The sequence below is a fragment of the Xenopus tropicalis genome, chromosome 9, assembly GCF_000004195.4.
Source record: "Xenopus tropicalis strain Nigerian chromosome 9, UCB_Xtro_10.0, whole genome shotgun sequence".
Taxonomy (NCBI): domain Eukaryota; kingdom Metazoa; phylum Chordata; class Amphibia; order Anura; family Pipidae; genus Xenopus; species Xenopus tropicalis.
The window spans coordinates 64,575,350-64,599,304 of record NC_030685.2 but is presented as its reverse complement, the minus strand read 5'-3'; positions in this window follow the sequence as shown (position 1 = coordinate 64,599,304).

The following is a 23,955-nucleotide window of genomic DNA, read 5'->3' as shown; positions in this document are numbered from 1 at the left end:
GGCTTTGAGGGCTAAGGTGAACATATCCATGAAGATCTGATACACCAAAGAATCAGGCCCACGTGTCACTTTCATGCCAAACATTGGAAATGATGCCAACTGGACTTTGGAATCTTTCAGCACAATTCCATCCTATTTACGTCAAAGTGCAAGTACCATTATGTTAATTATGACGCATTGGCTGCAATTGGTTCTGATGCAACTTCCCATGGTGACCAACGCAGGAATAGAATTATACCTTTGTGAGACAAAAACATAATAATTCAAACCAACAAGCCAGTGACCCCTTAGATGGTAGTACAGGTATGGGACCTCTTACCCAGAATGCTCGGGACCTGGAGTTTTCTGGATAAGGGGTCTTTCCGTAATTTGGATCTCCATACCTTAAGTCTGCTAAAAACTATTTAAATAGTAAATAAACCCAATAGGGGTGTTTTGTCCCCAATAAGGATTCGTTATATCTTAGTTGGGATCAAGTAAAAGGTACTGTTTTATTATTACAGAGAAAAAGCAAATCATTTTGAAAAATTAGAATTATGACCTTTGTGTAATTCGGAGCTTTCTGGATAACAGGTTTCCGGATAATAGGTCCCATACCTGTAGTTGCTTGCTTATTATAATAAAGAGAATGTTATTCTTTATTTAGCCTTGCTTAGGGAAATATTGCTGTCTCCTTCTCCCACAATCCTCCTTATCTCCTGCCAAAGAGTCTATTTACAGTAAATCATGTGTGATAATCCTATAACAGACTAAATAAGATGTGGTGAAATCTGTAAGAACATGTAAGTCGCCGGCGGGATGGCAGACGCGGCGGGGCGATTTCAGGAAATCGGCGAAAAAGACTCACGAGTCTTTTCCGGCAATTTGCGCGAAATCGCGCCGCCGCGTCTGCCATCCCGCCGGCGACTTACATGTTTGCCGGTGGGATGGCAGGGGTAGGCAACTCGGGGAGATTAGTCGCCTGCGAACAGGGAGTTTTGTCGCGGGCGACTAATCTCCCCCGTGTGCCAGAGCCCTAAGATATACACCTTCCCATCCCCCATATGATCAAATAGATAAAGTGACAGAATGTTTAAGGTAAAACTAATCCCACAAGGTACCAAAGTTATAAAACATTTTTGCTATGGCAGGTGGTCTAGAGTCCTGAAAGCTTCACAGACAATTGAATTCATTTGTTTTGGTTCTTAGTGATATAAGAGATTGCGATGTTCCATCTCCCTTCACCTTTTTCTTTCTGCATTTATGACAAATGTAAATTGCTGTCATCCTAGATTCTCAATTTAAAGTACAGGGGAAAAAAATCTGCCTCGCTTAACAGCTCCGCTGCAATATTTTATGACCACACAATATGAAGTGAAAAAAAAGGATTTCATTAGTGAATATAAATATTAGTTTAAACCACTTTGTTAAATTGCAGTTAATTAAATGGACTTGTGAATATGAGCCTTAAACTGTTTTTATTACACACATAGTTAGAAAAGGTGTGCATAAATGTCATGCTTATATAGACGTTTTATTGCATATGATTTCATATTTAATTGAAAGTCCTAAATTCTTTTTAGCAGAAAATATCTGAAAATTGAAACTGCCGGAATAAATGCAAAGTTCCCTTCTGCCATAAAATTAAATTATTTCTCATCACATTTTACAACAATATATTGATCTTTTATCCTTGTCTTTGGCGAGGGGATCAATACCAATAACAGAAGTGTTTGGTTTGTGAATTCTTTAAAAATTGAAAATCTTATTTTACACAGGGTCCAAATACAAATAGTTTCTAAATATATACAACTGTGAAAAAACCCAATTCTCAAAACTGTTATTTACAAAGGTCGTGGTAAATGTCAGTTAATTAGGTTATCGTTGCTGTATTTTTCCTGACAATAACTTCCACATTGTCGAGAGATTCTTGCTTAATGGGAATGCACTACGACATTAGTCTGAGTATATCCTTTTCAGCAGAACGGCAACTGATTATAGCGAATAAGAGCATTTTGATTGTCCCTCTTCTCCGTAGGATGACTGTGGAAATTTAACTTCACACTCTGCCAATGTCTTTAAAGGAAAAGTATACCCCAAACAATGTAAGCTCATGTGTAAAACCCTGCTTCTTCGAAATAAACTATTTTCTGGGAAAAAAAAAATATATTTTCTAGAAGTATGTGTGTGGAAAAGATGTAAAAGGGCAATATTTACTGACCATCTACTCGTTTTATTCTTGTCTCTATGCTGGGAATCCACTCCCCACTCCATTGTCCTATTCCAGTAAAAGTTATAGGTCGCAAAGCAGACTGCGAATGTGGTTATATGGAACGTGCCATTAAAAAAACTACCATACAGCAGACCCCATGCCTCTCTATAGCCCCTTCAGCAGGTTCCATTTTCACTGCCCATCGGCTCATTTGTTTGCCGAGGACTGTACAAATGACACTTGCCAGCCCCCCCAAGGTTGTAAACTGGTCATGGTTGCATAGGAAGCTGTGGGCAATCAAACCACTTTGTACATTTATTTACATACAGTAAATTGAGAACACTATATCATAGTAGAGGATATGTTGCAAATGGTGTGTCCCTAACTCCTCATTATACAGAAACTTTTAGCACAGTCCAGGGCCTCAGAAAAGATCCTATGGGTAGGAAGGAGATGGCAGCTCAGCACTCACTAGAATAGTATTCTGAGCCTGAGGGTCTAAGGTAAGTGATTATAATCACCCTTTCCTCTCCTTTAATAATTAATCAAAGATAGAGAAAGGAATGATAGATAGATAGATAGATAGATAGATAGATAGATAGATAGATGATAGATAGATAGATAGATAGATAGATAGATAGATAGATGATAGATAGATAAAATGATAGATAGATAGATAGATAGATAGATAGATAGATAGATAGATAGACAGATGGATAAATAGATGGATAGATAGTGAGATAGAGAGAGGGATGGCTAATAAATATAGAGATGATAGGGTGGATGGATATATAGACAGATTGATAGCGAGAGAGAGAAAGGCAACACTAGCAAAGTGAGTCAATGTTTCCATTATTTTAACATTCAATCTTTAATGAAACACTAATATTAAAAGAGGTGCAAGAGCATTATTGCTTGAGTTTTCCTATGCCCAACAGAGCTCGACTCTATGCTCAGAGAGGGGAACACTTAGCAATAGTAGAGAATAAACATAACATTATAACTGGAGACTGTAGATGCAAGTCCAAGCTAGTGAGTTACACAAAATAATAGAATACACTGCATTTATGTACAGATTAGGCTGTGGAAGTGATCTGCTTCTGCAGGCAGCCCACCCTATGGTTGTAAAACTGGTGCCGCCAAATGTTCTGTAGCTTAAATGGGCAAGAAATGAAGGTCTGATCCGAAATTGTACTGAGGGAAAGCAAATCAGTGCTTCTCAGCACACCTATCAAAGAACCTTCCCCAGCCATATCACACACTGCAAGCATAGGCTGTATTTGTTCTAAGCCATTGTTTTAACATCTTACAAGTGTTTGGAAATGCATAGCTGAAAAAAATATCTCATTAGGAAAAAAAAATAGACTTTAGAACAACATAAACTTGTGAGAAAGGAAAATGTACAAAAATCCAAATGAATTCATGCCAATTTACATGCTCTCCGTCAGGCTACAGCTAACACAGTCTTTGTCTCTGTGTTAACACTGCATATTAGGTCAGGTTTTTAGCCCTCTTTGCTATTTTCCTGTAAATGACGACTTTTGATGTGAAACAAGCAACATGTCAAAGGAAGTTGAAAGATGTAGGCATTTTATGTCATGTCACAGTGACAGGCTAGTGAATATTTGGGCCATTAGGGGCTTATTAGTGAATAAATGACCAGATGGTTCAGTGATGCACAGAGATGGACAGAACTGGATGCTACTAATCAGCACTGTCTGTCTGTACTCAATGTCAAATCACATGACACAGTAACCAATGGATACTGAATAAAAGTTAGCATTAGCAAGTCAATTTCTTTCATGGGAAGAGTAAACACACTTGCAATGGAAACTTATAGATGCCTGTTGTGACACGAGGGGGAAAAAAATTAAGATTTGAAATGTAAGGTCTTTTGGTTTGGTTATCATTCATTGTTACAAAAAATAGAACTTTGAATATATGATCTTTGGTGTTTCGATTTGATTTCTTGGGTGTTTTTCTAAAGAATAACCACATACTAGCATTCATTTAGATTTGCAAGAGCATTGACTGTTTATATAGCACCAACATACTGTATTCTGCAGAGCTTTATAGAGATTAGACATCATTCTTTTCAGTCCCTGCACCAGTGGAGCTTACAATCTTAGGTCCCTATGACATTCACACACACTATGAATAATTAAAGGAACAGTAACACCAAAAAATGAAAGTGTATAAAAGTAACTAAAATATAATGTGCTGCTGCCCTGCACTGGTAAAAGTTGTGTGTTTACTTCAGAAAGTCTACTTTAATTTATATAAATATGCTGCTATGTAGCCATGGAGGCAGCCATTCAAAGGAGAAAAGGCACAGGCACACAGCAGATAACAGATAAAACACTATTGTATTCTACAGAACTTATCTGTTATCTGCTATGTAACCTGTGCCTTTTCTCCTTTTTTCCAGCTTGAATGGCTGCCCCCGTGGCTACACAGCAGCTTATTATATAAATTATAGTAGTGTTACTGTAGCAAACACACCAGTTTTACCAGTGCAGGACAACAGTGCATTATATTTTTATTGCTTCAAAGCTCTTTCATTTTTTGGTGTTACTGTTCCTTTAATTGGAGTGTTGAAGAAAACTAGAGTACCTAAAGCAAATTGTGATGTGTGTGGGTCAGCATTTTGTTGATCTGCTCCCAATTCAAACCCAACCCAACCCATCCCAGCAATGGGCCTCTAATAATAGGGCCTGACTCACCCATCGTTGATGTCACAAAGGGGGTGGGGCAGGCATATATATAAATAGAGGCTTCCAGATGCTCTAATATTGTGCGAGTGTTGGCCTAAACCCACCCCACCTTCAGGTCACATCACTAATATTAAACCTATGGCCTAAGCGTAGGGGAATATACAAACTCCTTCATCCTACAACCCAATCTGTGAAAAGCTGCAATACTAATCAATGAGCCACCCAGGATCATGAGAACTTTATGAGTTGAAACTCCAATTTTTAAATCAGCACAGTTGCGCTCTCAACACTAGGAATGTGTCTCTTCCCTCCAGCAACAGCAAACTCCAAATGGTAGGAGTGTGGGGCGAGGGGGTGCAACATTGGAAAGTCCACCTTAGCGCAACCAATGGCGCTGAATCACCCATGGAGCAACTCTCAATACAGTATTATCAACATATTTTTATTTTATGAAATAAGGACTTTGATATTCTAAGGTTCTGATAAGATTGACTGTACTATTTAAAAGGTCTTTGGACCAAAAACCAATATATTAATGAAAAAAATTGTTGTAGTGGGTATTTCAAAGCATTTCAATATCAAACCCCATCTTAAGACACCTTTCATATGGCTCAATCATTCATCAACAAACTATTAGGAAAATACATAGCAAAAATGAGGAGGGGAACAAGTACATAAGTCAAGGATGTTTTGTTGCTGAGGAAGACTTGCAAAGTCCTTATTCTAGAAAGTGATTCATAAGGAACTTTAAAATAGAGTTAGTGTGGGAGCTTTCCTGATTCACAATTCATCTCTTGGTGTGAGCTGTATGGTCGACAGATTGTCCTGAGCTGAGCGTAGGGACTGAGAGGCAGAAGGAGATGAGAACATATATATATAGAGAGGAATAGATAATGCAGGGCTATTAAGAACAGGATAAGAATTTTACAGAAATTGAATTTAGTAGTAAAGCAGTGGAGAGAGGTTTAGATGCAGGTGAGATGGTGTGGGTAGCAGCAGGATTGATTAGGGCCGTGACACACGGGGAGATTAGTCGCAGCATGGCAAATCTCCTTTGTCACGGGCGATTAATCTCCCCGCAATGCCATCCCACCAGCTAGATTGTAAATTGCTGGTGGGATGGCATATAAGGTGCCGCGATTTGCTGAAGTTGCCGAAGTTGTCTTGAGAGGAAATTTACATTCTAGCCAGTCAGATGAAATTGCGGGGAAATTAGTCGCCCGCAACAACGAAGATTTGCCACACGGTGACTTATCTCCACGTGTGTCATGGCCCTTATAGTTGGTGAAGATGAAATTTGATTCTGGCAGAACAGACAGTAGAATGTTGCAGTAGCCTATCCTGGAGACAATAAAGGCCTTACTATGGCAGTGAGGCTTTGCATGACTTTTGCCTTAATAGCACATGTAATACCTACAAGTGATATGTAAAGACAAATTGAAGGATGAGATCTCTCAAAGTTAAAGTGCAAAGGGTGAATAACTAACAACAACAGAATCTTGAGGCACCCCACATACTTGGGGGGGAAATGTTTAACAACATAATCTAACAATTTACAGGGGCAGTATACCATCTTGAATATGGTGCTTGTGCTGTACATGCTTTTTTGTTGACACTACTATCAGTAACCGCATAATACCCTGGCCCCCCTCCAGAGCCCCCCCATATCATACAATTAGGGAACCCCTAAACATGCCCCTTTGCTATACCTTGTTCTGAATAGCACAGCAGCTCACCAGGCTTGTCTTGCACCATCTCTGGCATAATCTTACGCTGCTTTAGGTACACTTCATCAAGTATGTGCAAACAATAACACAAGAAAAAGGGAAAGTTGTGCTCAACCACTAAATTGTAAACCATTAGGCGGGGGTGCAATGAGGCTGTGACCACAAAATACATATAAACAACCGCAAAAAATCCTCTGCACTCACCCATTATCAATATGTAGAAATAGGACATTAGGACATTAGGACATTTCTGTGCATTCAGCTACTAAGAAATGCCTTCCCTCCCCACCCCAAAAAGAGGGATTGTTTGTCCGTACATTGCAATATACTTCAAGCTGGCCAACTACGTCAAAGTCATCCCTTCTGGCCAGTCCTACACTGACTGACCTATATAAGTAATTTAAGATTAGTACTGAGCAAAGGGACTAAGTTTTACCTGCAACATGCTTGCTTATAAGGTGTGGTATGGTGACAAAAAGGTCCCCGGTTTCCTGGGGAAAAGTGATTGACAACAGGTATGTTGGGCCACGGATTCTCAGACATTTTTACTGAGGTGAGACCAGCAGTGTTTGGGGCATAGAAACACTTTGTTTCTCTGCAGTTTTTAAATTGTTGATCCGGGGCTGGTCTTACTGGGAATCCGCAAGAGCAGGGTGGGTGGATTCCCAAATCCATAGGCCAGGTTTTTTTCAGGAGGCCCTAGGCCTATTTGTAGTACACCTGACGCTGTGCAGGGAGCTGATGAGCCTGTGTGTGTGTGTGAGAGAGACACGCTGCTGGTTTTGCTCAGCTTCAGGAGAAAGAGAAGCATTTATTTTTGTGTTAGCCAGGAGGCTTGATATTTCTGTTCAAACTGTTGTTTTATACCCCCTGTGAGGGGAAACTTCTGCAGCCGCTGAAAAATAAACGCGGGCAGGAAGCCCTTACACCGGTCTTGGGGTGTGAAGTTGCCTCATTTGCAGCCTACCAGCGAGTGAACCCCCACAATTGGTGTTTCGGATGCGGGCATCGATTGCCACACGCGGGAGTCGCCTGACCACAGTAAGTCTCCTGTGGGAATTGTGTGGACTGTATATCGTATAAGTGATATTTAAAGGGACACTGCACATAAAAGTTATAATATGGAGGATGTCCTCAAGGCTTTGCTGCAATCCACGGCTACCTTACAAAGGGCCCACCAGGAGAGCCTGGTGCTACAGCAGCAGTCTAACGCCAACCAGCAGCAGACTAACGCCAACCAGCAGGAGGCAAATCGTTTGTTGGAAGCCCAGATTACAGCACTGGCACAGGCTGCAGAGAAAGATCGGCAGTTGCAAATTGAGCTGGTAAAACAGCTGACAGCCAAGGTCTCTGGGGATGCTGCAGTGGCCCCCGGAGTGCACTGCTCCATTCCAGGCAGCAACCTCCTGCGGAGAATGACTGGGCAGGATGATGTGGAGGCTTTCCTCTGTACCTTTGAGAGGACGGCAGAGCAGCAAGCCTGGTCGAGGGAGCAGTGGGCGATGATTGTTGCGCCACTACTAGTGGGGGATGCCCAGAAAGCTTTTTATGATCTGTCCTCCGAGGACGCTAAGGACTATGACAAGTTGAAGTCTGAAATCCTGCGGAGACTGGGGGTAACCACCTCTGTGAGGGCCCAGCGGGTCCACAGTTGGGACTTTAAGGTTAAGGGGTCACCGCGTTCCCAGATGTATGATCTCATTAACCTAGTGAAACGTTGGCTGCAGCCAGACTTGCTTTCCGGACCTCAGGTAGTGGAAAGGGTCACAATGGACCGATACCTGAGAGCCCTTCCCACAGAATTACGGCGGTGGGTGAGCCAATCTGACCCAAATACAGCAGACCAGTTGGTGGAACTGGTGGAGCGATACCTTGCTGCTGAGGACTTCACTACCCGGGCGGTGTCCACCCCGAAGAGGCTGTCTGCAGTTGTCCTACCCAAGAAGTCGGCTACAGTGGAGAAGCCCAGCGCAGAGGACCCCGGGAACCCAGGTTCAGAGTCAACAAGAGGAAGATCTCGCGGAGACAGCCCACGCCAGACCCGCAGAGCTCCCCAGTGCTGGAGGTGCCGAGAGTGGGGACATATTGCCCCCAACTGCCCAGCTGATCCAGAACCCATGGAGTGTGGAACAGAGAGGAAGTTGTCTCTGTTCGCTCGACCAGGTCTTGTTGCGGATCCTGAGGTACCTACTTGTGTCGTCCAGATTGGTAAGCGCACTGTGAATGCACTGTTAGACACAGGTAGCTTAGTCACACTGGTAAACACACAGCTCCTGAAAGACTGTCCTTTAACCCAGCGTCAAGTGGGAGTGGTGTGTGTACATGGGGACTGTAAGAAATACCCCACGGCCCTAGTGACTTTTGTGACCCCCGCAGGGACTGTGTGCCATGAAGTGGCAGTGTCTCCCATACTCCTGCACAGTGTAATTTTGGGCAGAGACTTCCCCTTATTTCGAGAACTGTGCCAGGAACAGGTTCCGGAGACTGAGCATGGGGAGGGGAGACTCCACCCAATTGAACTGGATCCTTCTATGGGGACTGTTAAGGACAGTACAATGTCTGGGGGAGAGAAAGTGGGACCACTCGTCTCAGATGTTATTGTAAATGGTACTGATGAGGGGTCAGAAGAAAATGAGTTGTTTCCCTTAGCTGTATTAGTTGGTGAATCTGAAGCAACTGCGGAGACTGTTGAGGAACCTAGCATGCCTGAGCTAGAGGTCTCCCGCGATAACTTTGGAACCGCCCAGCTAAGGGACCCAACACTTACTAAAGCTTGGGAAAATGTCACCATTAATAATGAGAACACAGAAAATCCTGGTGTAGATTGTGTATTTCCTCACCTTGTTGTACAAAATGACTTGCTTTACTATGTGGATAAGATTTGAGGGGAGATTGTGGAACAGCTAGTGGTTCCCCAGCCATATAGTAGAACGGTTCTCAATCTGGCCCATTCTCATCCACTAGGTGGCCACCTAGCATATGAGAAAACCAAAGACCGAGTGTTACAGCGGTTCTTTTGGCCGGGGGTATATGCAGATATAAAGAGCCATTGTGAATCCTGCCCAGAGTGTCAGAAATCTGCTCCAATGCCCCATTTTCGCAGCCCGTTAGTCCCATTGCCAGTAATTGAAATTCCATTTGAGCGTATTGCAATGGACTTGGTAGGGCCACTAATAAAATCTGCTAGGGGGCATCAGTACATTTTGGTAGTCATGGACTATGCCACTCGGTATCCAGAGGCTGTTCCCTTAAGGAACACCTCCTCAAAAACCATTGCCCGAGAGCTGTTCCACATGTTCACCCGTACAGGAATTCCAAAAGAGATACTTACAGATCAGGGGACTCCCTTCATGTCTAGAGTAATGAAGGAGTTGTGCAAGTTTCTCCAAATCAAACAGTTACGCACATCTGTTTATCATCCCCAAACTGACGGGTTGGTAGAAAGGTTCAACAAGACCCTCAAGGGGATGTTAAAAAAGTGGTTGATAAAGATGGGAGGAATTGGGATTGTTTACTTCCCTATCTTATGTTTGCGATTAGAGAAGTCCCACAGGCCTCTACGGGGTTTTCCCCCTTCGAGTTGTTATATGGGCGCCACCCACGAGGGCTGTTGGACGTGGCAAAGGAGACATGGGAATCTGAATCCACCCCATACAAAAGTGTGGTAGAGCATGTTGCAGACATGCAAGACCGTCTTGCAATGGTCATGCCCCTTGTGAGAGAGCATATGCTTCAGGCCCAGGAAGCTCAAAGCCGGATATATAATAGATCGGCTCGTGTCCGAACTTTCCAGCCTGGGGACAGGGTGTTAGTCTTGGTTCCTACAGTAGAAAGTAAGTTCCTGGCCAAATGGCAGGGCCCTTACGAGATTATAGAGCGCATAGGGGAAGTTAATTATAAGGTGTCCCAACCAGACAGGCGTAAGAAGGAGCAGCTCTATCATGTGAACCTAATTAAGTCCTGGAAAGATAGGGAAGCCCTGTCAGCCTATTCTACAGCTGTAGAGGTAGAAATCCCTCATGTGCCTGAGGTAAAAGTGGCTGAGACCCTCACTAACAGTCAGAAGCAGGAAATGAGAGAATTCCTGATCAGGAATAGACAAATATTCTCAGACCAGCCTGGGCTTACTGAGATAATAAAACATGACATTATAACTGGACCTGGGGTTAAAGTCAATGTCAGACCTTATAGGATACCCGAGGCCCGACGCCAGGCAGTTGCAGAGGAGATTAAAAAGATGTTGGAGCTGGACGTAATTGAGGAGTCCCATAGTGACTGGTCCAGCCCCATTGTCCTTGTCCCAAAACCGGATGGGAGCATCCGATTTTGCAATGACTTCAGAAAGTTAAATGAGGTCAGCAAGTTTGATGCATATCCTATGCCCCGGGTAGATGAATTGATTGAAAGGCTAGGACAGGCCCGATACATCACCACTCTAGATCTTACCAAGGGGTATTGGCAGGTACCCCTCACCGAAGGGGCGAAAGAGAAGACGGCCTTTTCCACTCCTGAGGGGCAGTGGCAATATAAACGCTTACCGTTTGGCTTACATGGGGCCCCAGCTACGTTTCAAAGAATGATGGATCGCATTCTCAAACCACACAGAGGGTATGCTTCAGCCTACCTGGACGATGTGGTTATCTTTAGCCCGGACTGGGAAAGTCATTTGCCTCGGGTACAAGCGGTACTTGACTCTATCTGGAAGGCTGGACTGACAGCAAACCCCAAAAAGTGTGCCATGGGGTTAGAAGAGGCCCGCTATTTGGGGTATGTTATTGGAAGAGGGGTAGTCAAGCCCCAGGTGTCCAAAATTGAGGGAATTCAGCAGTGGCCCCGGCCCAATTCCAAGAAGCAAGTGAGGGCTTTTCTTGGGATAGTGGGGTATTACAGGAGATTTGTCCCCAATTTTGCCTCCCTAGCATCCCCACTTACTGACCTCACAAAAGGGAGTAAAGCTGGAGCAATTACATGGACCCCAGAGGCAGAGGAAGCCTTTCTAAACCTGAAGGCATCCTTGTGCAGATACCCGGTGCTAATAGCTCCTAATTTCAAGAAAGAGTTCCTTGTACAGACTGATGCCTCTGAGGTTGGGTTAGGGGCTGTTCTGTCACAAGTGGTGAATGGGGAAGAGCACCCGGTAGCATACCTAAGTAGGAAACTAACCCCCGCTGAATGCAGGTATGCCATTGTTGAGAGGGAGTGTCTGGCCATCAAGTGGGCATTGGAGAGCCTGAGATATTATCTCTTAGGGAGGCAGTTCAAACTTATCACCGACCATGCCCCACTTAAATGGATGGCCCAAAATAGGGAAAAGAATGCCAGGGTCACCAGGTGGTTCTTATCGCTTCAGAATTTTAAGTTCTCAGTGGAACATAGACCTGGAAAGTTGCAAGGTAATGCAGATGCTCTCTCCAGGGTATATTCGTTGATGGCATGCTGTGCTCAGCCCCACGGGCTTGAGCAGAGGGGGGGGATATGTGGTATGGTGACAAAAAGGTCCCCGGTTTCCTGGGGAAAAGTGATTGACAACAGGTATGTTGGGCCACGGATTCTCAGACATTTTTACTGAGGTGAGACCAGCAGTGTTTGGGGCATAGAAACACTTTGTTTCTCTGCAGTTTTTAAATTGTTGATCCGGGGCTGGTCTTACTGGGAATCCGCAAGAGCAGGGTGGGTGGATTCCCAAATCCATAGGCCAGGTTTTTTTCAGGAGGCCCTAGGCCTATTTGTAGTACACCTGACGCTGTGCAGGGAGCTGATGAGCCTGTGTGTGTGTGTGAGAGAGACACGCTGCTGGTTTTGCTCAGCTTCAGGAGAAAGAGAAGCATTTATTTTTGTGTTAGCCAGGAGGCTTGATATTTCTGTTCAAACTGTTGTTTTATACCCCCTGTGAGGGGAAACTTCTGCAGCCGCTGAAAAATAAACGCGGGCAGGAAGCCCTTACACCGGTCTTGGGGTGTGAAGTTGCCTCATTTGCAGCCTACCAGCGAGTGAACCCCCACAAAGGTTAAAACTCCCATATGGTTGCCCTTTTATTGGCTCCATTGGGATCACCTGACTGTAGCTGGGAATAGTGGGGGCTACAACATGGAGGGAAGGCATTTCTTAGTAGCTGAATGCACAGAAATGTTCTAATGTCCTATTTCTACATATTGATAATGGGTGAGTGCAGAGGATTTTTTGCGGTTGTTTATATGTATTTTGTGGTCACAGCCTCATTGCACCCCCGCCTAATGGTTTACAATTTAGTGGTTGAGCACAACTTTCCCTTTTTCTTGTGTTATTGTTTATCCAGGAGCAGTGGCCAGCTCCATGATGTAGCCCCCACTATACCCAGCTACAGTCAGGTGATCCCAATGGAGCCAATAAAAGGGCAACCATATGGGAGTTTTAATCTTATAAGCAAGCATGTTACAGGTAAAACTTAGTCCCTTTGCTCAGTACTAATCTTAAATTACTTATATAGGTCAGTCAGTGTAGGACTGGCCAGAAGGGATGACTTTGGCCAGCTTGAAGTATATTGCAATGTACGGACAAACAATCCCTCTTTTTGGGGTGGGGAGGGAAGGCATTTCTTAGTAGCACAGAAATGTCCTAATGTCCTATTTCTACATATTGATAATGGGTGAGTGCAGAGGATTTTTTTGCGGTTGTTTATATCAAGCATGTGCAGGTGAAGCCTGGTCCAGGTTTAAACTCCGCATGCTCCTGCCAAAGACCCTAGCAAAAAGGACCTGAATAACCCAGCTGCACTTTTCTACTTTTCAGAACAAAAACTCAAGGCCTGAGTGAGAGAAAAGACTACTATGTATAAACCATAGTTTTTCAACAGCCAGTGAGCCAAAGCTTACACTAGTTATTTAAAATATCAATCAACCCCCAGACAATGACATGATACTTTTCAACTCTATCAAAGACATTTATGGCATAGTAGGGTACATGCTGTGCAAAAAGGAAGGGCAAATGCATTTTCCCACTTATCCTAAACCCTCCAAACCTGATTTAAATAAGATACTTTTTACTGCATGATAAAATAAAAAAGGGAAAAACTGTAATGATTTTTTCTCAAACAAAAACACTATTATCATTTTATAAGTGGAATAACTGCCTAATTATCAGAATGTGCAAAGAGAGCGAGTTTAAAGTTCTTCAACAAAGTCATGTCTATTAGCCTTATTAATAAGCGGCTCTCCTTTTCTGATCTGTTGGTTTGCTTATTGCAATAAAATGGACATGGGTTTAATTGATGTCACTGCTTGTAAATATTACAATCATGCCCTTTCTAAGGTCTTGTTTGGAACACTGTCTAACTGCAAGAGAACTCATTAAAATCCACTAAGTGTTTCCGTTGTTGTTGATTTCTGTTAATAGATGACAATCCATTTCCATTGTGTTTTTTCCCACTAAGCAATCGGAAACATAACAGATGTTTTGACATCATTACTGTGTAATCAGAAAAAAATGATTTAACTGCTTTGTGTTTAGTGGTGAATTCTTGTGTTCCTCAACATATTGCCACTCAAGTCCAGGGCTGATATAATTAGCAATCAAATGGCATTTGCCCTAAGCCTAACAGAGCATGGGGGACACCATCAGCCTATTCAACAATAACTTTCAACCGAATTTCCTTCCATGATTGAACTACTTAATTTTTATTAGCTAGTAGAGTTTAATATCAGATATAAAACATATTTTTATTAAAAAAAAAGTGTATGCTATTCCATTAAGAGCACTGTCTTGTAGAACATTCTAGTAGTGGCACAGATACCCTACTGTACTACTGCATGTAACTCTACATTGTCGGGAGAACAAATCAGCTCAAAAACACCAACTGCCCCAAGAGAAGTTAGTCCTTATAGTGGGGCAATGATTGGTCATTTTACATTTTCAGGGGAGCTTATATCAGGGGGGGCATAAAAATCCCTTGCAGGGCCACAGCTGTGATGTTGTTTAGGGAGTGATGGCATTCCAACAAATAATGACTAGGAAAAACCTCCACCACAACTTGCACAAAACTAACCTAAATAGATATTTGCTAAATAGGACTTGCTATGGTAAATCATTTGTTGTGCTACATGCTATTTTGTGCTTGTCTGTTGTTAAAGTGGAATTCTGGGGGAAAATGCTACACTGAGGTTGAACAAAATGTTGATTTATGGTACCTTTTTGCACTTTGTACATAGTGCAACTGTAATAAATAAGCCCTTATATCTTGTAGCTGATGTTTACTAACCCAGCATAAACCCATGGTGATGTTTAAATGTTTTTTAGGAAACTGTAGGCATGATAAACCAAATTATCTTTGTTGGGTTAATATTAATGGCCTTTGGCTTGTTCTGTCTGTTTCTTGTATATATATATATGCATCCTTCTTATTTCTCTTTTCTGTCTACCTTCTCTGTGTCTTCATTCACAACATCCATCTATTCCAGAGTGCCACTGAATTTTACAGATGTTTTGTCTGTACCTCTGTACATCTCTCTTGTTCCATCCCATTTATTTGTAATGTAGCAAAAGTTCTTTAGATGACATCTCCCGTTTCTAGTATCCAAAAACTGCATGAAAGAACAATATTCATTTAATCCATGGGGAGCTAATGTGTCCAATGTCCTAATCCAAAACATTTCTTTTTGTAAAAGCATACAGTTCCAATCACCACCCAATTATAGCAATACCCATAAACCTTAGAGTGGGCAATCTGTGCACTTTTTCCAAAAAATGGATAAAAAAAAGGGTAAATCTGTCTTACCTGTGTCAAAGGCTCTCCTAATGGAAGACCTATGATTGCCCATTCTCTATCGTAGGGTGTTTTGAGTTTTCCAACATATGTTAGGCCACAAGGACAAGTTATAATATATAAAACATATCTGGATGTACAATAGATTCAGTGTTTTATCTGAATTTCCTTAACAGAATGATGTTGGTGAAAAGAACTACCAGAGACCTTAGGGTCGATTCAATAAAGTGCGATTAGCGTTATCGCATGCTATTTTGCGTTAAAATTGATGCGAAAAAAATGCGCGATTCGCTAAAGTATTATCGCATGCATTGTCACATATTGCATGCGCTAAATAACGCATGATCGCAAGGCATTAATTTTAACGCATTGCGTTAATTCTCCCGCAGAAATAATACTAAATATCGCATTAGGCTATGCGAAAACTAACACCTACTTGAGGCAGGCGGTAATTATAGAAAAGTACAGTTAATGAGCTTTTGGCAACACAATATGGACTTTGCAGTGGGATTTATTCAAGTCTGTGTTGGCCCTAGAGTGATGCAGCCGCCAGTTTGCAGGGAAATGGTCATTTTCAGAACAGTATTTTTCCGAAAGTAATGCCGTGTATGGCTAATATGGTATGCGTTTTTTCGAACGCGGCAACAATTTGTGCGAGATGCTTTAATTAGCACGTGTTGCGTCAAATACCGCACGAAAATAGTCTTTGCGACTTAAATAACGCAAACAGCATCGCGTCTAAATTAACGCAATATCCATTTAGTGAATCATGCATTGTCGCGAAAAATAAGAAGCGTTATCATTTTTAACGCATGCTATATATAGTGCTCGTTTTAACGCACTTTAGTGAATCAACCCTCTTATAGCTACACATAGTACACACTGCACACTTATTGCACACTTTTTTAATCTTACTCAAAATATTACCATCAGTTTCATAACAACTTACATGGTCTGTTTTCATTAAAAGATCTCTTGGAACCAGTTGGAACCACATTTATCTAGGGGGCCAATTTTTTATTGCTTAACAAAATGGCCCAAAGGTTTTTTTACGATGGTATTAATTTTAGGGGATCCAGTCGTGTATTTTGAAGTTATAACAAACTGATTCTGTTATTCAGAAGCATTATTCTATTTTTATATTTAATGGCTTTACTTATAGATTCATTTACTACAGGCTGGCTATAACCTCTACATTTAAATCAGTGGACTGTTTCATGTAACTGTACACACATCACTCTCTGAGTTATTACGTATTGCAAAAACATTACCGCTTTTTTTGTACTAGGTGGATGAAAACTCGTGGACAACAAAAGAGTATTTCTATCCATGGGTTTCCTGGATAATTTATACCACAGACCATTATTCTTTTTAAAAATTTCAACATCCAAAAATTGAATGCATTTTTTTGTTATATGCAATGGTAAATTTTACAGGGGCACTCAATTTATTCAGGTTATCCACTATATTCATCAAGTCAGTTTTATGACCTCAATAAAGACATCATCGATAAAACGTAGGTACTTCAACAGAGAGTCCCCATATTAAGTTATGATATTATCGAAGCACCCATCGATGTGCCCTCCTTTTGGAGATAATATTTTAATATTTTTTCTCAAAACGAAAATAATTAAGAATTGGGAGCAGTAAACTTCACCTTGAGGAAACAATGGGCCTCACAAGGAGGTTATTGATATCCTTATGGATTTTGGGTAAACAATGCAGAATAGGACATATAGGGAATTCCTGTAACAAATAACTTTTTTCTGCTTCTGTAACCCAACCCTGCACTAGGGCATGAATCAATACCATTTTAATCTCTATCTTAAATCGTGACACAGGATCACCCTTCAAAGTTGTATAAACAGACTCAACATTCAATTGCCGTAATACTTCAGTACGATAGTCTTGATAATCCATGGTTACAATGCCACCTCCCTTATCCTCACTTAATGTTCATATTGCCTGTCCCTCAAATTAGGGTGTACTAAATTCAGACCCAGGGAGAACATTGACTTCATGTGCCACTGTTTTTTTTTAACTGTTTTTAACTTTTATATTTAAATTAGAAGGTGCTGGATCATATGTCGTTTGGTTTTCCATTTTTGCACCAAGTCATTAGGGTCACCACCCCCAAACTGATCAACTAGTCATAATTTATGTCCCATTTTAAAGGACTCAACCTCCCAATTAAAGTTATTAAATGGTACAGTAGAAACAAATGAAGTACTTTTACTTAAGAGTGATGACTCTGCCTTTGTTAGATGATGAGAAATTATGATGAGATAAATTATAGATTGGATTTATATGGGAAACTTTGAGGGTCAATCTCATGTTTCTCTTACCCCTCTGGTTGCATCTCTGATGCTTCCACTGGCGCTCCTGGTGTTCATTGGGGTAGCCTCTCCTGTTTGTCCTCTGTCGACTGGAAGTCCCTCCGTATGAAAAGGGTAACATGTTGGCTAGCCACGGGCAGTTCTGTGATGGTGCGCTGTGGTAGGCATCTCCTGGCATACTGACGTCACCTTCTCTTCCCCCACAGAATCGCCTGAGCTATAAATGGCATATTTATATATATATATCATCAACATGATCTACAGTGCCCAGCACTGCAGCTTTCCACCACCACAAGGTCCAAATTGATTAATGAAGGCTATGTTTTCATGGAAATATTGAGCACCTCCAAATATGTTTAACACTGCAATGTTTTACTATGTTCAGCTGCTTATCATAATGAACTAGTGTAAATTACATTACATTATAGTTTATGTTATATATACAAGCCTTAGCATTTCCTCACCTCGGAGGTGCATGTACCCTGGTGTGCCATAACCAAAAAGGTATGGACCATGCCTCTGGAACTCTTAGCAACATTAATTAAAACCTCCCATGCTTCCATTTTAAGTGGTTCTACAATAACTCTAGAAATCTAAATAATGACTTAAACAGAGAACAAAGTGTTAAATGTTTCAGTTGACCCTATTTCATCTGTATCTTTATCTTTTACAGGTTATCTATGCATTTCCATTTGGACCTATTTTGCCTGCTTCTGAAGAATTTCCCCACCCAAATACTTTTCAAGTTATTCCATACTGCCAACTTGGCATTAAACTGTCGGTTCTGACTGGAAGCTAACAAATGAAATTGATTCTGCAAAAATGAAAATAAAAATATAGTTTTCTTACTGATGGAAACAAGCATTGTAAGGGCCTCATGGAAGAAAAGAGCAATGGTGCTTCAGTAAAATCTTACAGCTTCAACGTAATTTCCATTCTAATATATAAACCACTATTTTAGTTTCCATCAATTTTCAGTGCTTTATGATTAAGCAATTTCTTTTTGCCCAAAACCATCAATTTTGTTGAAATATAGTTCAGTTCCCTTCCGACAGTTTATGAACAAGGCCAGTAATCTAATTTTTACCGCCTTAGCATCTCATCCTTCTGTTTCTGTAATAGCATATTTTTAGGAAAACCTCATTCTGCATTACAGCTATATTAAATAAGTAAAATACTGGCAGCCTGTTAATGGGGCAGTTCAGTTAACTGAATTCCCCAGAATTGGTCTATTGGGCATCTGTCCCTAACACTTGTTGGATTAGCATTAAACTACTACCCTTACACTTGTTTGGCTAATCCGAGAGAGAGTTTAGGCTGCAGAAGGGTTAATTACTGGTACTTTTCATTGCTATGAATAGTCAGAACAAACAGTGAAGATTACAGAAAGTTACTGCTTTCAAAAGCTATTACAGGTATAGGACCTGTTATCCAAAATGCTCGGGACCAAGGGTATTCCAGATAAGGGGTCTTTCCGTAATTTGGATCTTCATACCTTAAGTCTACTAATAAATCAATAAAACATTAATTAAACCCAATAGGATTATTTTATATCCAGGATTAATTATATCTTAGTTGGGATCAAATATAAGGTTCTGTTTTATTTTTAGAGAGAAAAAGGAAATCAATTTTAAAAATCTGAATTATTTGATTAAAATGGGGTCTATGGGAGACAGGCTTTCCGTAATTCTGAGCTTTCTGGATATCGGGTTTCCGGATAAGGGATCCCATACCTGTACATGATTGAACATTTTTAAATGATGTATAATAGAAAATTGTTTAGAATTACATTTGCATTGATACAATTACATTGATACCTGCAAATGTGAAATACCTTAAATGAGTGAAATATTTGTAATTGGAAAGTTGTCAAACTTTTATTTGTTATGTAAAAATATTTGGGTTTAAAAGTTTTCCTTTATTAGTTCCCAAACTGTGGGGCATGGATCAGTTGAAGTGGGTGAGCTTTGAGGAGAATGGCCATTTTCTCTCCTAGGGTCAGTTAGGGTGATATTCGGGTAAATATGTATTTACTGTCATAGACATTCTTGGAACTATGACTGAACTACTGAATGATTTCAGTATTTTCCTATATATGTACTTATTTATAATTAAAAGTTAAGTGGGTCCCAGGCTAAAGGTTGGACATTCAAGTGGAGCCCTGGCCAATAATGTAACCTTCAAGTGGGGCTTGAACTGAAGAAGATTGACAACAGCTGCATTTGTTTAACCCCATTAGTATCCATCATCATCAATACTCTGGACTCACCCTCAACTTCTCAGCAGCCTAGAATCAATAACTAGAATGTGCAATTTCTTTTCTGGGAAACATCCACAGGGACCTACAGGTTCCCACAATTAATGTACTGTTTCTGTATGGTACCTGACTGTCACTGGTTATAAGCTCCTTGCTATTGGTTGTGTCATGGAGTCTAAGTACTTATGTATGTAACACTATAGTATTTGCCCATGTATATTCATATATTGTTCTCTTAAGTGCTGAATTCCCTTGTGATGCCATAGAAATCAATAGAAAGCAAAGATGCAGTACATATATTTGAAACAGACCAATGGGATTATTTATCAATTTTCGAGTTTGTGAATTTGAGTTTGTTCTTCTAAATCAAATAAACTCCCATATCGAATGGTTGCTTATTTATTAATAAGGAAAACTTGACTCAAATATCTCAAATTTTTCAATTTAAGTTTGAGAATACGGCTTGACTTTGCCTATTACAACTGCCTTTTAGATGGCGAATTTTCACATTCGAGTTTTCAGGTTTTTTGCACTTAACAAATACCAGACATTCAAATTTTCGAACCAGAACTCTAATTCAAGTTTTTTAAGTGCAAAAGAATTGAATCAAGAAAGAATCAAGAGAAAAAAAATCAAACTTGACCGTTAACGAATCTCCCCCCCCCAAGTGTTTTTGTGTTCTGTAGGAGCTGGGCTTTTTGTTTGTGTGTTATTTTATGTATGTGCAATATGCCATATGGTACTTATCACACTTTGTAAAGTGTATTATAACACGAAGTGCATTTTTATTTGTGTTTATTTCAGAACTTAGGGAAAACATAAATAAACCATGTTTGATTTATTTTTTAAATGACAGTGTTTATATATATTTTCAGTAGTTTGATTTATAAGAATCTGAAGGTCAGATAGGAAATGTGAAAGGTCATATGTCATCTCGGCTATAACTTGTGTGCATCTAATGAGCTTGTATTGCAATATGTTTTCTATGTGACCGAATTATTTTCCTAAGGGTAGCTGACCATTCGTCTCCCAGCCTGCTGCTAAACTAGAATAATACAAGAGAGGGTCTTATTCTGTCTCAGAGATCTCGACAGCGTTCAATGCACACCTGCGTCTGTCCATGCATTAAACCCTGACTGCAGGATTCTTCTCACAAATGAACTGTCAGATCATTACCACATTTGATGCAAAATAATCTGTCTCGAAATAGGAATTGGTCTGCGCAGGCCGGAATTTCACTTTCTGCCGAGACTAATGCACTGCTTGAATATGCATTCATGGTGATTCGCGTCCATTTGGAATCCGGAGGGAGTACAAGTTGAGAGCAGATTTTCTGAATTAGCATGTTCAGAGAAAAGGGCCCTTCGTTTACGGCGTTACAGATGCCTCTCCCTCATGTTCATTACAATTGCATTTCATCAGCTTTATGATGTCCACATGTCAATTGAGTGTGAAGAGTTTGCACACAAAAGAACCTTAGGGAAAAGCACTTCAGCAGCCAATGAGCTGATTATCATACCTCAAATGGGATTGCGAATGCTGCTCCAGATACAATTCAAACACCAGCTTCAAGAAAGGAAAAAAAAAAATTTAGTAGCAATTTGTCAGGGCTGGAAAACAATTTTATTAGTAAGGATGCTTTTCTGTCTGAAGGAGAATAATTGTAATTTAACACCTTCAGATCCATCCGCATTCCCTGCAATTCTGTTTGAATGTAAAAGAAAATTGTTTATCCTTTTTTCTTTCCTTACGAGCGGTTTATTAAGGGCGCACGTAAAGATATTTAAATACACCATTTACATGTTAATGCAATTTTTTTTTTTTGCAGCCAAACAAAATGCCCTTGGAATGACGGCACTGACCTTGAGATTTTTTTCCCAGCATATCATGTGCCGTATGGAATATAAAAACAGGACATTTTAACGTGGAATTGGACATGGAATAAGAAGGGCGGGCGGCTTTTGCGGTTAAACAAATCCGTGGTGTAATTGTTAGAAACATATTTGTGTTGAGATCATAGCTAATAGTTTTCTTATTTCCTTTTCTTTTGTCTGGATTTAACCAACATTGAATCCTTTGCTCCCTGGAGCCCCTTGGCAATCCTATGTAAAATGCATTTAGTGCAAAGGCTGTCTGTTCCTTCAGAGCGTGTCTACCTTATGCTTTCATCAAAGTAGTCTTAACTCACACAGATGCACTATTTAACAATGCCATCCCCTGCTTTCATCAGAAGGGGGAAGGTTGTGGAGCTCTGCCCTGAAGAATAAGGGAGGGAGGGGGGGCAAGTCCCTTGCGATAGGCGAAAGCTGAACAGTGGTGCCAGTTTCCATCTGTCATGATAGCCTATCACTGAACCTTCAATCTGTCAAAAGCTAGCTGCCTAGCTGAAGGCTCCAGGAGATTTGGTGCACTAAACACATTTGACAACAGCATTATCACTGCAAGGAGCCCAGCAAAATGGCATCAATGTGTTAATTGTAGCTGGCTATGTAATGTGTCACTTCCTATACTATTTAACAGCGAATTTGGCTAATCCACCGCCACTCATTTTCTACTGTTTATAAGCATATGGCACTGTTTGTTATAGTGTTTCCACACACACACACAAAAAACACAGCCGGGCTCCCAGTGATCAGATTTAATATTGTTTGCCCATTCTCCACCATCTTTTCAAATGAAACAAGGGGGAGGGAGATGGTATAAAAACACATTGCACATCAGATTTCATTTTACTGTCTTGTTAGCAAAATATATATATATTATAAATATCACTCTGATTCATTCTATTGCCCCTCCCCTACCCCTGCTCTAAATAAATGGGAATGTAAAAAAAAATGAAATTGAGAGAGGAAATCTATCCTAAAAGAGATAAGAAAAAACCTTTCCACCCAAGTAGGTAATATTTAATTTTCACTCCGGGTAGTGGCAGGTGTTAAATTTCCCTTCTTTTCTGTCACTAATGCAAATGGGATTCCATTTTCTTTCACTCATAAAAAAATCAAGCCACATTAGAAATTAGCTATAAAATGTAATGACTTAAATGCTATAGTGTTTTACAAATCTCTTTGCATTTCTGCGCTAGATAATGCCATAAAACGGGCGCGGGGTAATAAAGCGTGGCAGGAAGTTGAGTTATTTAAAGGTCTTCGGTGGCTGCTTACTTAGCAATGCGATGTGTTGTGCTGGGTTTTCATTGTGGGGAAATAAGCATGTTTACGATTCACTTTCTTTTACAGGACCCAGAGCAATCAAAAGAAGTTTTAAAACTAATGCCACAATTGCCGTGAAGATTGTTTACATCGTTTGGAAATATGGCGAGGTTCGCAGAGTATTTGCAACTTTTAGCAAATGGCAGCCCGTCTGGTTAATGGAGCTCCTGAGAGAGCAGGGAAAGCTCTCCTCTGACACATCAGTGCTTAGCTATGGAAACGCCAATGAGCCAAGGCTTCACCACAAGCATCAATGACAAATGGCAATAAATATAAACATTAAAGGGAATCTGTGCTCAGAAAGAAAGCCTCCCTATCCCTGGCACAATTACAAGGAGGCTGGTTCTGCTTATAAATGAATATTGTGATATGTAGGAAACAATGTTCTGTAGGCATCTTAATATGCGCCAATATGGGCAATTATTTATTTGTATTTATTGACAACTGATTGCAAATCATTTTATATACTTATCATGTACTTATCTCATGCGGTTTGTTGTGGATACCCTCCTCACTCCTAAGTAAGTGTTCCAATCCCTCTGATATAATGCTGATTATAAATGTTGCGCTACACCAGTGAGGTTGTCCACATTGTTGATTATGCTCAAGGAATTGCAAAGTTTCACTTGTGTACACAAATTGTTATGTTTTTTTTTACAAACATCTTAAGAAGCAGGGTGTACCTTTTTCCCAGCATTTGTGTTGTAGAGGTGTAACTTCCAGCAAGCAGAGTTAATAACAGCATTATCATTCTGTTTGCTTGGAGCAAGTCACTAAGGAATTC